This window comes from Microcebus murinus, chromosome 15, assembly GCF_040939455.1.
Source record: "Microcebus murinus isolate Inina chromosome 15, M.murinus_Inina_mat1.0, whole genome shotgun sequence".
Classification (NCBI taxonomy): Eukaryota; Metazoa; Chordata; class Mammalia; order Primates; family Cheirogaleidae; genus Microcebus; species Microcebus murinus.
In genome coordinates this window covers 76,795,001-76,812,168 of record NC_134118.1, presented here as the reverse complement: position 1 = coordinate 76,812,168, position 17,168 = coordinate 76,795,001, and the positions used below count along the sequence as shown (strand labels likewise).

The following is a 17,168-nucleotide window of genomic DNA, read 5'->3' as shown; positions in this document are numbered from 1 at the left end:
ATTTTAATTTAATATTGCAAACGAATACAAAATAAGGAGTGTAGATTATGCATGATAACTTAATTCGATTGCAAAGTACTTTCTCTTCCTTTTACTTTGTAACTTTTTCTCTGTAATTATTTACTTAATGAAGCATTTGCAAAGTATATTTTCTGGAAAATATAGTCCATTTGGGGTAATAGTACTCTTTGGGAAAATCTTAGGTACTAATTTTCTGGGCTGCTCTTAAAGTGAAACCATCTGGTTCACTGTTTTTCCCACAGTGACTTCTGGGATCTAAGAGGCAGCATGTATGTAAACAAAGTATTCCTTGTAGCTGATCCTACTACTGACATAAAAATGTATTGTCACAGACCTGTGACGGCGTGTGCTGACAAACAAATGCGCAGTGTATGTGTCATACATGCGCATAAGGCTAGCACTGACAGACTCTGTCATACCCTAACAGTTTGGATTTAAAATAGATGTACAAGCGTGCATTACAGTCATCATTCTTTGCTCACTGTTGATAGCAGAACGCAGCCCTGAGAGCTATTTTATTTTTAGCTCATTTAAATCACAGGCCTTTTCTGATTTGGTAAATGCTCAGTTCCCCCAATATAATAAACTGGACATTGCAAAGATAAACACTTATTTGAAGCAAATAATGTAGCATGCTTATGTAAAACACTTTTTGTAATTCACGGATGCTTGGCCTTGTTCACATTCTGAAAACAGAATTATCTTTTTGGAGAATAGTCGAGTATTTAATGTTATTTTAGGTGAGTATTTCTAAAAGTTACAATCATTTGAAAATGTAACATCTATGAAAATTGTTGAGAAGATTTTATCTTGTACTATATATTGTCACTGTTAGATAATATGTTTTACAATAATTGTAATAGTAATGGAAACACTAATAGCCAAACTTGTGCAGTGGTTTAGGTTTATGCATCAAAATTTCATGAGTAAGAATGGCTTATTCTTTTCTTTTATCATCAATGCTTTGTTTGTTTTTATATTAAGCTTGTGCCAGACTAAAAAAAATGGATTTGGGGAGACTTACTGCTTTTTCTGTTTTTTTTTTTTTAATATTTTGTATAATTTTAGAATAATCATTTCTTTTAGTGTTTGCTAATATATGCCTTGAAAACCATGTGGGCTTATAGTTTCCCTTAAGGAATTACTTTCATGTTTATAGGGCAGTTTGGGTTTTTCTACTTCTTCTTCAGTTAGAATTTTAAAATTTAGTTTTCATTTCATTTAATGTTTTGAACTTATTGGTATAATAGGATGCATAGCATATCCTCTGTTATCTCTTTAATCTCTCTTAGCATCCATAGTCAGAAGTGTCTTTATTTCCTTTGCCGCTTGTTTGTTTTTGTTTTTCCTTTGTCGGACTTGCTGGGAGTATGTCGAGGGCTTTGTCAATCCTCTCTCTTCTGTGTTGCTGACCTATTTCACGTCTTTATTATTTCCCCAGTTTTATGACTTTAGCTTCATTCCACTGTCCTTTTTCTAACTCACAAAGTAAGTATTATTTTAATAACTTTCCACGTTTCTGAATGAAAGTTTCCACTCTCTGAATGAAAGTGTTCAAAGCTACAAACTTCTCTCTAAGAATTGCATCAGCGATTCATCCCTCAACTTTCCCTACTATACTTTCATTTGTGTTCAGTTTTAACATATCCTGTATGTTCGATTTTCAGGGAGCTCTTCTTTGTCTATGAGTTGTTTCGAATTTCTTTCTTTTTTTTTAGGTATTTTTTTTTTTACCCAACTCAAAGGACTAGCATCTTTGATCAATTATGGAAATTTGACCGTTTAATTTGATCATTGCCTCTCTTTGATTCTTTCTCTCTGTTACCACTGGTTTTGTATATGGTATTAATTTTTACTAATTGGATTGTGGCAGATAAAATAATGTGAAACACACGAATCCTTTGATATTTGCTAGGATTTGCTGATGGCCCAGTTCATGGTAATTTCTTGCACATTTTAAAAGAATACGTTTTTTTTAGTACAACGTGTGCACAGCAAGTCCTTTAGGTAGACCTGGTTGACTCAAACCTCAGATACCGTCACACATATTTTTCTTGCTTGTTCTACCAGTTCTTGAGAGAAATGTATGAAATATGCAATTATGATGGTGGTTTCGTCAAATTTCTTTTTATTTATTTCTTTTTTATTTTTTTTTAAATTTTTTTTGAGACAGAGTCTCACTCTGTTGCCCAGACTAGTGTGCCGTGGCATCAGCCTAGCTCACAAGCAACCTCTCAAACTCCTGGGCTCAAGTGATCCTTCTGCCTCAGCCTCCTGAGTAGCTGGGACTACAGGCATGTGCCACCATGCCTGGCTAATTTTTTCTATATATATTTTTAGTTGTCCAGATAATTTATTTCTATTTTTTTAATAGAGACAGGGTCTCACTCTTGCTCAGGCTGGTCCCGAACTCCTGACCTTAAACCATCCTCCCATCTCGGCCTCCCAGAGTGCTAGAATGACAGGCGTGAGCCACCACACCCAGCCAAATTTCATTTTTACCTCTGTAAATTTTTGCTTTAAATACTTGGTGCTCCATTATTATTTACATGAAAGTTTAAGATTATTACATTATTATTTACATACATTTAAGATTATTACATTATTATTTACATAAAAGTTTAATATTTTATTTATTACAAATTAAATATTTTTATACAGCACTGCCCTTTTTACCTCTGGTAATGCTTTCTGTGTTAATGTCTAATTAGTATTATATTAATATTGTTTCAAGAGTTCCTTTTCTTGGTTTTCTTTAGTATTTGCTAATTTTTCCATGTTTTACTTCAAACAATGATTATAAGAATAAAAATATAGAATAAGCAAACACATTCTTGAGGCATAAATCTTATAGTTGTCTTTCATTTATTTGCCTTTTTAATTTTCAAATCTGGTTTAAAATAGTGTCTTTCATTGGAGGAACTAACGCAGCTATGGTGATTACTGAAATGTAGAATTCATTTCTCCCACTCGTAGTTACGAGCTTTACATCGGTCCTAATTTTCTGTGTTTATTCTTTCTCTTTATTTGTTTTCTTTTGGATTATTTTCCTTCTTGTTATAATATTCTCTCCCCCCACCCCACTAGTTTAGAAGTTTAACAATTTAGTTTTATTGCTTTAAGGGTTTCATGGTCAAATTTCACACGCAAACACTCAAAAGTTTGATGTCAATAATTTTATCCTATTCCTGACTGTTACAAGAACCTTAGGTGTTTGATTCTCATTACTCTAACTTACATGCTAGTCTTGTCCATATTTTAATTACATTTTTAAAGTCATTAGACTAAGCATTATTATGTTTTGCATAGATACTTTTAACTTAAATTTTATTTACTTACGTAGTTACCAATTTCTTTGAATATTATTCCCTCACGGGTTTCAGGTCTTCTACCTGGGACCATATTTGTTTTTCTGGAGTCATCCTTAAAGATCTCTTGTTTTTTTATTTTTCTTTTTTTGAGACACAGTCTCACTCTGTTGCTCAGGCCAGAATGCCGTGGCGTCAGCCTAGCTCACAGCAACTTCAAACTCCTTGGTCTCAAGCAATCCTCCTGCCTCAGCCTCCCAAGTAGCTGGGACTACAGGCATGGGCCACCATGCCCGGCTAATTTTTTTTTTTTTCCTATGTATTTTTAGTTGGCCAATTGATTTCTTTCTGTTTTTAGTAGAGACAGGATCTCACTTTTGCTCAGGATGGTCTCGAACTCCTGACCTTCAGCGATCTTCCCGCCTCAGCCTCCCAGAGTGCTAGGATTACAGGCGTGAGCCACCGCGCCGGCCTTATAGATCTCTTTAGCAACAGTCTCTTGGTGTCAAATCGCCTTTATTTGGTTGCATTCAATGTTTTCAGATTCTTTGGGTAAATTCACTGTTACTCACCCGATATTGGGACTGGAATATTTCTGTATTGTTCATTTTTCCTCCTGGTTGTGACAGAATCTTAGCAAATCTTGTGCTCTCTCCCAGGGGAGGAATGTCGCAGACCCATGTTGTGGGCAGGGGTTGGGATGATCGCAGCTGTTGACTTGGGGCTGTCTCCTGTGCACGTTCTTGTTATCTCGGGGGTAAGAGGAAGGATCATCGGCAGCAGAATCCCTTCTCTGGTCTCTGCTGAAGCTTTGGCCGTATTGGAGCACTCTAATCTGAAGAAGGACACTGCAACCTGATTCATCTAATTAGCTTTTAATTATCTACAGCTATTTTGTTTTATTCCTCCTACAGTGCCGGGGACCACTGTAAGCTTCTCAGATGACTTGTATTTTTGCGGTGCCGTGAAATGTATTTCCATACTTACAAAGAAAACCGTATATTCGCTTGAAAAAAGAAAAAAACCTGCTATGATGGAAAGGTAGTCTGGCTACTTGCTCGACTTTATTTTTCTCGTTATTTGAGGATATCGTCACACAGTGTTCTGTCTCAGTCGTGGACGAGGAGTCAGAAAGAATCAGCGTACACGTCGTGGCGAAGGCTGCACTCCCGGGCCGAAGTTGTAGACTCTGGTTGAAAAGGAGTCTGGCAAAGCGCGTTGTCCACACTGCAAACGCGCCCGACCGCCCACGGCCCCGCACGTGGCGTTCCTGTGGGGGGGGGACGGACACGGAGAGAGGCGGGGAGAACACGTGCTGGGGGAGGGGGGCTTCCCCACGGCGAGGAACCCAGTGACTCACGGGGAGGAGGCCACTGTCCGGCGGTGACAGGGCCAGCTTTCCCCTTGCCCGGAGCCCTGCTCGGCGCTGCCCGCTACGCGCCGGCTGTGTAAATCATTCTGACCGGTGTTTCTCCTGGAACAAAATGATCTGCTCTGCAGCGGCTTCACATCCTGGTGTCACTGATATTTATGGCTTTTCCTTAAGCTAAAATTCCGGCGTAATGTTCATACTCTATTTTCGAAGCTAGAATTTTTTTCTTGCCCTCAACGTTCGGCCGTGACATGTGAGTTGGGAGGCAAAGTTGAGAGTTTTACGGACCAGGTTTCAGGAGGAGGGATATTCGACTCTTCTGTGGGTAAATTACCGTGTCTCCCCGAAAATGAGACCTACCCATAAAACAAGCCCCAGCAGGATTTCTAAGCTTGTGCGCCATAGAAGCCCCACCCCGAAAATAAGCCCTAGTGATGGGGTGGCTGCGCAGCCCGTCTGCACAACCCGTGCGTGTCGAGCGGGAAAGAACACGAGCAGCCCTTCTCATCCGCCCCGTGAGAGCTCTAGTGCTCCACAGGAGAGATCGGGGCCGGTGGCTCTAAAGGAAACAGAGTCACAAGATATTCAGGATGGAATTCGGGGTTTGGAGAGTGAGGATGATGTTCCAGAAGAAGACGACTTCACTCTATTTGAATAAATGTAGGTTGTTGTACCGTAGTTAAAAAAAAAAAAAATAACACATGTCCTGAAAAGAAGCCCTATGGTGTCTTCATGAGGAAAAATAAATAAAAGACCCTGTCTTATTTTCGGGGAAACACGGTAGTTGTCATGCTGTATTGGGTTTTTATTTGTATTATTTTTATTGCTGTGTTGTTATTTATTATTTTTTCCCCCAAATATTTTTGATCCGTGGTTGGTTGAATTCATGAATATGGGGGTGGAGGAGGGCAGGGGGGTGCTGACTGCAGACATCCAAGCCCTTGGGCTTCACTCTGTCTCTTCCAGGTTATTTCTAACTATGTTCACAGACTCCACCCTGCCAGCCACCTCATTACTGCCACGTCACGCCTTTTTGTGCTCTTGTCATTTTGATTAAATTTGTTCCTCCGAGAATGTTTTTGAGAAACTTCCCGACAGTTCTGTTAGCTGGCATTCTAGCAATGTTTCAAGGCCTGGTCCAAATACCACTTCATTCATGAAGGCTTACCAGATGGCACCAGTGAGAAATCAGTATTTTGTAACTGTCTTTTAATATTTATCTGGTGCAATGATATTAGAGTGAGCCATACAGCACCGATTACGTTAGGCAGAAGTTACGTCATCCGTCTTAACCAAGTGTTTTCTCTTACCTTGCAGATCCGTTTATAGACAGAAAGAACTAAATAATTACTGAACTAAACTTGCTAAAAAATCAAATAGATGGTGTTTATGAGAATCTAAGTGCTGGAGGTATGCAGAGCAGCTCTGGGTCTCTTGTCTTGGCTGTCACTCAGGCATTCAGCCAACAAACGTTAATATCTATCGAGCGCCTGCACCCACTTTGAAGCAATAGGGGTGCAACAAACAAACAAACTAGACTCACTTCCTGCTTTTGCCGACCACTACTCTCCGGATATGGGTTGTTTTATAGGATTTCAGTTCTTTTATTTCTAAAAAAAAAAGGTTTAGATCACATAATCTCAAAATCTCCTTTCAATTTAAAGATTATGAAGATACATGTGCAGGACACATTTTGCAAGATTAAATATCTATTGACATATTAGAGACATGAACCAACTTATGCATTATGCATACTTTTACATGTAACACACCTATGTGCTTTTTACCCCCATAGGTAACATGTCATAAAAAGATGACAATTATATTTTAAAATTTGGATTTTTTTTTCATAGAAAACTATCACTTGGCTAGTCAGGTATGGTAGTCAAAGAAGTTATCAGACACTTCATCTTTTTGAGATTTTTGGATGAAAATATTGTCCTTCCTTTTATGAATCAGTAATTGGGATATGGTAGAAGATGGGGAAATTTGCATATTATTCAGGTTTTTTTTGGTGGGGTGTCTGTGATCATTCTATGTGTCAACTTCACCATAATGTATAGTCCCCCTTTTTCGGATATGTATTTTACAAATAGCACTGGAAATGTTTCCAATGGCAAATAAAGTAGCATTCTTGATATATTGAGGTCTGGCTGATTTGGTTCTTAAATTACTTATTTCCTGTAGGAGTTACATATGCCACCAAGATTTCAGTCTGAGGAGAACTTGGTAAATTTTTTTCAGGCACTGTCTTACAGAGACGGTGTCTACTACCATGAGTGTGGTTAGAAACACCCTCACAGCTATGAGATTTTCCTCAGCCACTTAATCTGGTTGTATAATATAATGACGGTTAATCTTTTTAAATCCTTCAGGGCACTTTAAAGTACGAAGACACAATGTATTTCCAGCTACGTGCTAACGCTGGTTATCTTCATTGTTCAAAACCTTTAGATGACCTCACTGTATTAAGAATGAATGCAATATTATTTTGCAAGTTCTATAATCCTTGAGTGGGGCCCGGACACGTGACATCCTGGTTATTGTATCCTCTACTGGGGGCATTCGGGGAGGGCCGAGTTTGCTTTTGATGGATAATCTGGACGCAGCATCTCCTCGGAGCAAGGGGGCGAAGTCGGTAAGGAGGTGGACAGGGTGAAGTGCCCAAATTACTTGAAATCAGAATGCGATCGAGATAATAGTGACATTGTTTTCATTTAGGTCCAACCCTTCTGCTGTTATGAGAAACGATCCCAGAGTGAAGGAGGCGACCATATGTCTGCACAGATGTGCAGCTGCCGTCCGGACCGTCATTCCGTCATGGCCCGGGTGAATCACGCTCCGGAGGGGAGCGATCTGGTGCGTCTGTGAACAGGTGGCCTCTCCGTCGACTCAGAGACCAATTATGTAAAACAGCGTGAGACTAGCGGGGTGCCGGTGTTGGCAGAGATCGGGATGGAGAGAGAAAAAGACACAGAGAGAGAACAAATCTGTCACTGTTCCAAAAAAAAAAAAAAAATATATATATATATATATATATATATATATATATGGTGACTCAATTCTCGAACAAAGAAGATTCCTTAAACTAGTGTGAAATCCATCAGAGTACCTGGTAGTGATCCCACCAGTGCGGGAAGGAGCAGTGAGGCTCACTTCTGTTAAATGCCAGTGGTGTTTTCCTTTGGAGCATGCTGCTGGAGTTCATTTCCAAGCCTGGCGAGCCTTAACAGGCAGGAGCAGGTGTTAAGAGTTGAGGAGCAGCGACCGTCAGAGTCCTGGCTGCAAGGCACCTTCCTTCTTCAGAGTTGCAACAGTCCAGGAAGCCACTGTTTACATGCAGATGTACCTGGTGAGCGAAGATTTGCGTACTGAATTAACGAGTTATCTCCTGGAAAAGTAGGCACCCAGAGAAGTGGGGGCAGGCGGGGTTAGTTTCCTAGAGGGCAGAAGGATCAGAAAAGATGCTGGGAGACTGAGGAGATCCTGGGAACAGGGACAGCGTGAACCGAGGGGACTATGCGTGGAGCCGCCCGCAGCAGGTAGAGATGGAGTCACCTGTCCCCAGAGTTGGCACTGACCGGATCTGCTGACAGTTAAAAAAAAAAAACAAAAAAACACCTTTCTCCAAGTTCTCCCGGTAAAGCCTGTTTATGCTATAGTTTGTAAGTTTCGATGGGGGATTAATTTATTTCATAGCCCCGTGAAATTTCCCACAAGCCCAAAGACAGGATAAAGAAAGTGACTATTTATTCCACAAGCCTGGAAATGACTTAGATGTTGGTCGACCAGTTAGAATCCGAGAGGTGTTTAGATTACGGAGATTCGATGTAACTGTTTGTTTTCTACGTTGCAAAGCTTGCCTTCAGAAAGTGAAAATGTTAACAACAATCGAAACATTGTAACTGTTGTGAACGTTTAAGGAATAACCATTTTGAAAAAAAGGACTTTTTCAGTACGTGTCTGGGATTCCAATTCTCTGCTACATACGTTGTTTTAGTAGAGTTGGCATCACCAAATTTCGGCCATCTAGGCACAGCTGTGTAGGATATTTAAAATTTGTTGACAGTCATTCTGATCGAGTTCTCCCTGATACTGCACGCAATAATGATCTTCTTAGGTTTTTGGGGAAAACTTGAGTTTCTAATGGGGATTTCTTTGTGAAATAGAGACATGATTTCAAATCTCTCTGAGGGCGAGAAGTTTCTCCCGGCGTTTGGGAGTGTGGCGCAGCTGAGTCTGGGAGCAAACAGGCAGCTGCACCTATCTAAACATAAACACGCGACCAATTAGTCTGTTTTCCTGTTGCAGAGGTGTTGACTGCTCCACAATGTCTGTGTGGATTTGGGCTTAGGCTGATAAGCGCTAAAGTTCCTTTACCACACGGGTGTTTACATATAGTTTAGGTTATGGCCCACACTCACGTTTGATTTGCATGTCTCCGAAAGAATCGAAGTCTCCCTCTGTATTTGGATTGCATTTAGATATATATTTTTGTGGCATCTGCCGTCTGTGACGTGTGTTTGCTTTTCCAAGTGCTCAGCAGAGTCCTGGTGTGGCTGTTCCCACACGGTTTGGGATGAAGCCTCAAGATCTACAGGAGATACAGCCGAGGAAATCTGCAGAACCGAGAATGTTTGTGTGAACAGCATGCTTTTCAGTTCTTAGAGATTACATTAGTCTGATAGGAACTATTAAAACAGCCCTTTTAAGTCTGTCTACAAAATTAGTTGGAGAGGAAAGCGAGCTAGAAACCTTTGGGGTTGTCACTGCCTCTTGATTTAGTGTTATTTGTGAATTTAATTAACGTGCTGCTTTCCCTTCTAGCTGGATTTAGATACAATTAGGCTGGTCCCACCCTGTGGGGAGCACCTAGTCATCCCTGTTACTGAGGGGATGTCTCTGGCCTCTTGCCATCGCTGATGGTCTAGAGCCAGGCGTCCTCAAACTACGGCCCGAGGGCCACATGCGGGCAGCCTGGCACATTCATCCGGCCCTCTGAGGTTTCCTTTGCCGCCGCTGCCTGTCCTGCTTAGCAGCCGACTGGTCCCGGGCCCACAGTGCGCACTCTCCACCGGTCTGAGGGACAGTGGACTGGCCCCCTGTTTAAAAAGTTTGAGGACCCCTGGTCTAGACAATACGCCTTCACTTCTCTTTCTAGTTTCCTTATTTTTTCATTAAATTCCACTTCAAACAATTGACCTTGAGTTCCATTATTATATTTGCCAATCTGCAGTCTACCCGTTTGTTAAGACGCAGACCTCCCGCCCGGATTCTGTGCACAGTAGAAAACTACTCTAAGTGCAAAAAGAGGACTCGTAACAGACACCCGTCAGAAGCACTTTTTGTTTATGACCCCGAGCAGGAAACAGGCTACGGTCGACATCCTTCCAAGTGAAGTGATGGTGAGTGTTGAAGTGTTCTTCAAAGTATTTTAAGTAAATCTTCTAAATCCTCTCTCCTTTTGTGTGGAATGAGCACAGGCTGTGAGGGAATAAGAAGAGAAAACCCTCAACTGTTTCTTTCCTGAATCTGTCTGAGACATCAAACCATCTGAACGTCTCGTGAAGCGTAGTCAGGACCTCTGTACCGTGCAGCCCGGGATTTCTGGCCGGATTCTGTGACGAGCATAAATATTTGGATTTAACACAATGTTTTTTTTTTTTGGGGGGGGGGCAAATACAAAGAATGGTTTGGGGAGTGTGAATAAATGGAAACTTTGCTATGCGTCTCACACATGTTCAGGATTCGATGGGCAATATTTCATGTTAATCCCTTTCATCTTGCCCACTCAATTTTATGCAAGCACAAACGACATTTTCCTATCATTCCTAAATAAAAGGGGACTCTTTTCTAATAGCACGCTTCCTTTCCCTGTAAGAATTAACTGCACAGAGAGCCTGTGAGAACCTTTTTTACTCATTATATGGCAATGGAAAATAAAAAGACACAAACGGCAGCATTTTATGTCGAGAATAAGAGATAATTTCCACACAGGAAAACAACACTTTTCCTCAACACGTTTAGGAATCCTGCTTATCAAAGAACCAAGAATCTAATCAGCCATGGACCAAATATTTAATATATCAGTGCCCACAAATTCAGTAACTAGATCTACCTAGGAAGTACGCAGTTCTTAGCCACTGGGGTCCGGCGCTCCCCGGCCGCGACGCCTCGCCCGCAGCCGCACGCGCGGTCCGCACGGGGGTCTGCGCTGCGCGGTGACGGCGCGTCCGTCTCGCTCTTGTGTGATGAGGAAAGCTTGAAAGCACTGAAAGCTTGTTCTACTTTCGAGGCAGCTTTACTTGTCATGTAAATCAGAAGAGGTAACATACGCATATATGTTTTCATGACGTTATTTTTAAATGTTCACAATTTTATTTTGATAGATGAAAAATTAGAAAAGTCATATCATGGCTGTCGGCTAAAGTCGACGCCCGGCTGTGGGCGTCCATCTGTGGCTGTCGGCTGTAGTCAGTCCACGCTCGTACCGAAGTGAAAGAGCTCACACAGATGATGAAGTGCTGTTAATGTCGTTTCATTTCGACATGCAGACGAGAATAAAAATGAGGATTGGAAGTAAAGCTTAACAACCTGATATTTTGGGGTTTTTTTAGTTCTTTTTTATTGTTTTTTTTTTTTTATATTTTAGCATATTATGGGGGTACAAGTGCTAAGGTCACATATCTTGCCCGTGCCCCCCTCCCCCCTCAAGTCAGAGCTTCAAGCGTGTCCGTCCCCCAAACGTTGCACATCTCACTCGTTGTACAACCTCATATTTTTAAACTGAGGATTTGAAAGCAAATTTAAAAAGGAATCTTAAGCAGGCGTCAGAGCGACCAAGGAAAAGCAACCACGGAGACAGACCGTGCCAGACCAAGGAGAACAGGGACGTCCCAGCAGCCTGCCACCTTCCTCCCCCGGTAGCCGGGGCCGACGCACAGCAGAGCAGCCGCACGCAGGGCGCCGCGCTCTGACCCGGCCTACGCGGCCAGCCCCGCTGGGGCCAGGCCCCCGCCGTCACGGTCCTCACCAGGCCCCAGCGTCTCCGCGACACGTGGTGTGCTGTACCGCGGTGGCGGAGCTGCCCGGCAGGACAGCGGCCGCCTCCCCCCTGGCGGTGGGTCATCCTCCCCAGCCGGAGGGCCGGGTGTCTCCTTCAAGCGAGCCGACAGCGTGTTCCCGATGAGACGCGTCTCAAGCGCGCGATCCATGGCGGTTTGTTAGACCAGGCTTTGACTTTCGTGGGGGCTGTCAAGTGTCTGCTGAAAGACTTGGGCAAGAGGCGTGCACACGCCGGCTTCTCCCAGCGTGACCCTGCGGTTGTGCTCCGCTCCGCCCCGGCGCCTCTGCGAGTAAACAGCGAGCTCGGCTTTCTCACCTGGCTCAGCCCCTGGCGTTACCTGGCAGTGAGAGGGAGGCCAGGTGGCTGCAGGCTGGGACGTTCGCCACGGCGGGGGCTGCTGTCGGTCAAGGCTGGAAAAGCTGCTCGCTGCGTCCCGGGACGGGAACCGCCTGGAGTTCTCGATGGCGGGACACAGACGCAAACACCAGCCGCCACTGGACCCACCTTCTTGGCGGCCGGGGCTGTGTCCCGCTGGAGTGTTTGTTGTGTGAGAGTCTCCCTCTTGTCTGCAAAGGGTGGGTCTCACCGGGCGGGCGAGGAGCAGGGAAGTGAGTTCCCTGTGCCGTCTCTTGCTTCCCTCAGGCCGGCGGGAAATTCCACTTGGCACACCTTCCACGCCCTGGCCGGCCGCGCACACGGCGACGCTCGTGCAGGAAGCAGAACCCGGTGAGCACCTCTGGCTGCCCTTCCCCGGGCTGGCAGGGAAGAGGAAATGGCCGGCACCCCGCTGCTCCCTCCCTCCTCGCTGAGCTTTGGCCGCTGCTCTGGGAGCACGGTGTTTATCCTCAGCTCACTCCGTCCACCCAAGCCCCAGCCCCGCACCGTTCCCGAGGCTCAGGAACCAGACCCAAGCCAGGCAGAGCCCCGACCCGCCTCGGCCGGGCGGCTCGAGAGCGAGAGGAAATCACCGCGCTGGGCTGGGTGCCCCCACGTTGGTGGGGTTTGCCGGGACAGTTGACGGGCAGCGGGGAAACCACCCGGATTCACTTACTGCCGGGAGGGTGTTTAACATCTCTGCAAGCACAGGCTCTATAAGGGGAAAGGACAGGGAGGGTGCGTCCATGGACAGCGCGTCGATTCTACCAACGTCCGGAATAAAAACGTGCAGAAAGAATCGAAGGGATTCAAGCCTCTGCCCGCTGCCTGCCGACAGCGGGTCGGTCGGGCGGAGTCGGGGCCCGGCCGGGTCTCCGGCTGCTGGGACAGACCGACGCCCTCACAGGTGCGCACACCTGGCCCTGCGCCACCAGGTGGGCGGCGTGAGGCGTGAGCGGCGGCCGCTCTGCGTGTGGCCAGCTTTCGCCCACCCACATCTAACACATCCCCTTGGGAATTCCCCGCCGCAAGGTTGTGCATTATTTCGTTGTAACCAGAGATCATATTTATTGTGCTCTTTCTAAGGAAGTGCAGAGGGGTTGTTGCTGTCTGGGGGAGCTGGGAAAAGCTCCCATGGAGTTTCGGCGCAGGATGCAGGAGGAGAGGAAGTTTTCCAGAATGAGAAAGCGGGGAGGTGAACTGAGTCGAGGATGACGCCCAGCCCACTGTGGTGTGGATTGGAGAGAGGCAGGGCGGTATAAACTGCCCCGGAGGAAGGAGGGAGGGAGAGGAGGTAGAGATGTCATAGAATTGAGAGAGAAGAAGAAGAAGAAGAAGAAGAAGAAGAAGAAGAAGAAGGAGAAGGAGAAGGAGAAGGAGAAGGAGAAGGAGAAGGAGAAGAAGAAGAGGAGGAGGAGGAGGAGGAGGAGGAGCAGGCTGCAAGGGAGAAAGGGAAGGAGAGAGAAATCACCAAAGAGAGAAGAGAAAAGAAAAATCCATAATGTTGGGACAGCAGGAAAAAGCAGCTCTTGCCATGATCTGTGATAAAATCTCTCCGAGTGAGAAAATTGGTTTTTCAGCACATTTGTCCACTGTTGAGCATTTTAATGGGTTATTTAGGTGTGAAATGATAGACTCTCTGAGGTTAGCTTCCAGAAAGAGCTGGCGTAACAATATATCACTGTTAGAAAAGTAGGTCTAAGGCCTTAAAGAAAGAGAGAGAAGACACAAACGATATAAGCTCAAAGGAATCCAAATTTAATTTAAATGGTCAAGCCAGTGGCAGAAAGGAGCAATGACTAAAAGAAAAAAAGAAATAGTTTTGTCTTTCAGTTCTGCTTACAGACCTAACAGTATTATAAAGTGCAGCAATAACACCGTCATCAGATCGGTGTTATCTAAATTCCCGTTTCACCAAAGGCACTGAGTCATTCCACAGCCCGCGTCGGCTCACAAGCAGGACCAGAGGCAGGAGTCTGTTCCACACGCAGTGACACTCTGCTGTCCTGAGCTGTTGGGACCCTGAACTCGGTCGTCTCCAGGATAGGAGGGGTGTCTGGCTTCTCACTACAGGAAGACACGCCACGCTGGGTGTTTCGCCGACGGCCTGGCTGTCCAGTCTCTGGGCGGTTGCGTCCTGGGAGAAACCCACTCACATCGTCAGGCGTGCCCGCCAGACCCAGGCTCCCTGCAAAACCCCAACCTCTCTTTGTATTTGCGCAAAGGTTTATAATGCAAAATCAATTGCGGTAACAGCATTCACATTTAAAGTGCTATCAATCTAATCCAACACATTTTTTTCCCCTCTGTATTTTTTCACGTGTGACGTACAGCAGGTGAATATTTTTTCAAGAGAATGCTTTGCCTTAGGCTTGCCAAGCGTCCTTTACACAAATAAAGTTGGGAAAGAAGAGCTACAAGAGCCACTGGTGTGCTGAGAACAAAAGTTATCGCTGAGGGGACAGGAGGATTTCACAATACGTTTGCTGTTTGCGGAATCGTGGCTTATCATTTCTTCCTAGTGTCGCTCCTAGAGCGACTCGGGTTCGGAAATCCACCCTCCCCTCCTGCGTCTCGCACACCTCCGCCGATTGCAAACCGGGGCCAGGACCGGGCAGGACGGAGCCGCTCACAGACTGCAGGCTCGCTTGCTCCCAGAAGCGGCACTTCCCACCTGCCACGGGAGAGCGCCATGGCAGGGTCCCCCGTGCCTGTCCCCTGCACCCACGTGAGCCGAGCTCCAGCACCCTCTGCACCCGGAGTCCCTCCCGGCCGCCGCGGCGTCACTGTGGGCCACACAACTCACAGGCGTGTGCTGCGCTGGGAGCAACAGGGAAGGCGGGCACCGTGTTTTAGGATATCATATTTGCTATTTCAAGAAAAAACAATTGAAAATTTTATTTTTGGAAACATAAAGCCTTGATGGGACATATTTAGAATCAGTTTTGGGTTGGCATTAATATGTAGTGTCTTGTGGCCCCCCGCCAGCCCTGCCCCAGTCCTGGAAGGCCAGAGAAGCTCTTAACCAGGCATCCTCAAACTACGGCCTGCGGGCCACGTGCGGCCCACCAAGGACATTTATCCAGCCCGCCGGGTGTTTTTGCTGCCGCTGCCTGTCCTGCTTAGCAGCCGACTTGCCCGGGGCCCACAGTGCGCACGTGTGGAATGTGCGCCGCGCTCCCCAACGGCCCTCCCGAGGTCTGAGGGACAGTGAGCTGGCCCCCTGCTTAAACAGTTTGAGGAGCCCTGCTTAACTCTCTCACGCCACGCTCAGCGTTGCTTCTGTGCGGAATGTCTCGCCCTTTTTGGACAGCGCCGGAGTCCCTTCCTGGGCACCGTCCGCCTCACATCACGGCCTCTTTGATTTACACGCGATCACAGCTAATTAAAGCAGAAAGATTTGTTTGTATTTCCTATTCATTTTATACCAACATTGCTTGAGTGACACTTTGTTTCATACATAAACATTTCTCAATAAAATTTTAAAAAATTGTCTAAATGTCCACTTTTAACTTCTGTGCATCCTTTCTCTTTAATGTGAAGGCGTCACGCCTGTTCATATTTGTTTCTGGCCCAGTGAGTAAAGCCGTGTTGGCTCTGCACTAATTAGCGGAGTTTGTTTTCCGGCCAGGTCTCCACTGGCAGCCCAGCCCAGGGTGGATCAGAGCCAAGTTTCTGAGGTTAGTTGCTCACTGCGTAGCCCAAAAGCGCACACAAACATGCACATGCACACACACTTACACAAGCACACACACATGCACACACATGCAATGCACTCACACAAACACATGCACATGCACACACTTACACAAGCACACGCACATGCACACACATGCACATGCACACACGCAAATGTACACACATGCAATGCACTCACACAAACACACGCACATGCACACATACAAGGACACACACATGCACATGCAGATACACACATGCAATGCACTCACACAAACACATGCACGTGCACACACAAGCACACACATGCACACACGAACACATATACACGTGCACACACATGCATACACACATGCACTCACACAAGTGCACATACACATGCACACACACATAAGCACACACACATGCACACATGTGCACACACACACACACACACACACGGCTTCAGCACGTGGGGTTGGAGGTGGCCGTCCTGGAAGGGCTTTATTGCAAGTGACAATTTCTCCCCCCTCTTCAAAAGCCCTACATTAAATTATACGTAGGCAAATCCCTTGCTCCCGAGCTCTCAAGAGCAATCACAGGAGATGCTGCTACTCTCAGTTTTCTCCTCTCGGCTACTCAGTATTTGTTTTGAATAATGTGGGGCTGTGGACTAACTTAAAACCTCCTGACAACCAGGCCCCCATGCGGTCCCGGGTGGCGCTGAGCACGGGAGGGGTGCAGCTCCCCAGGGACGAGGTCGGATCACGGCTCCCCGTTCATATCAGAGTCTCGAGGGCCGCTCGCTGCCCAGCCCCGTCCTCTTGTCTGGAGAGCGCAGCAGCCGTGGTGCCTGCCACGTGGAACAGACTAAGTGAAGGTTAGCACAGCGTCAAGATTGACAGTTATCACTATTATTGCTGTTGAAACTTTGTCCACGATGAAGATAAGGGCTGCAATTAAGCGTGCACTGTTTAAACCCGGCTCAGAGCGACCGTCAGCCCCGTCTAACTTGCAGACACCTCAGCTCCCAGGATCTCTGGAACATTCACAGCCGCCAGGGAAATGCTACCCGGCTTTGCAGCAGGCAGGATCGCAGCCCAAGACCTCTCTGACAGGTACCATAGCTGCTTGTTTTAATTTGAAAAAAAGCTATGTCTTGCCTGCAAATGAAAATATATAAATTTTATTTTACAAAGTGAAACATTTTTCTTTCTCTCAGGAAAAAAAAATTAGGAATATTGCAGCTCAGGGCCGGACTTTAGTAGGTGTGTTATTTTGAATGGGAATCAAAGATAATGCACGTCACAGTGGAGAACTCCTCAGGTGACCCGTGAACAAACACCTGCAGCTCCGAAAGCCCCCAGAG

General features: G+C 45.7%; 1 long non-coding RNA gene across 1 annotated transcript in view; it reads left to right on the top strand.

Annotated features, from left to right (window-relative positions):
• The first annotated feature begins 490 nt into the window (after positions 1–490).
• The window catches only part of LOC142876416 (uncharacterized), an 18,098-nt gene continuing 1,420 nt past the window's right edge, over positions 491–17,168 (top strand). Inside the window, exons 1-3 of the long non-coding RNA XR_012923318.1 lie at positions 491–761; positions 7,423–7,560; positions 9,938–10,106. This is a non-coding gene — a long non-coding RNA (uncharacterized LOC142876416). The remainder of the gene's footprint in view (positions 762–7,422; positions 7,561–9,937; positions 10,107–17,168) is intronic.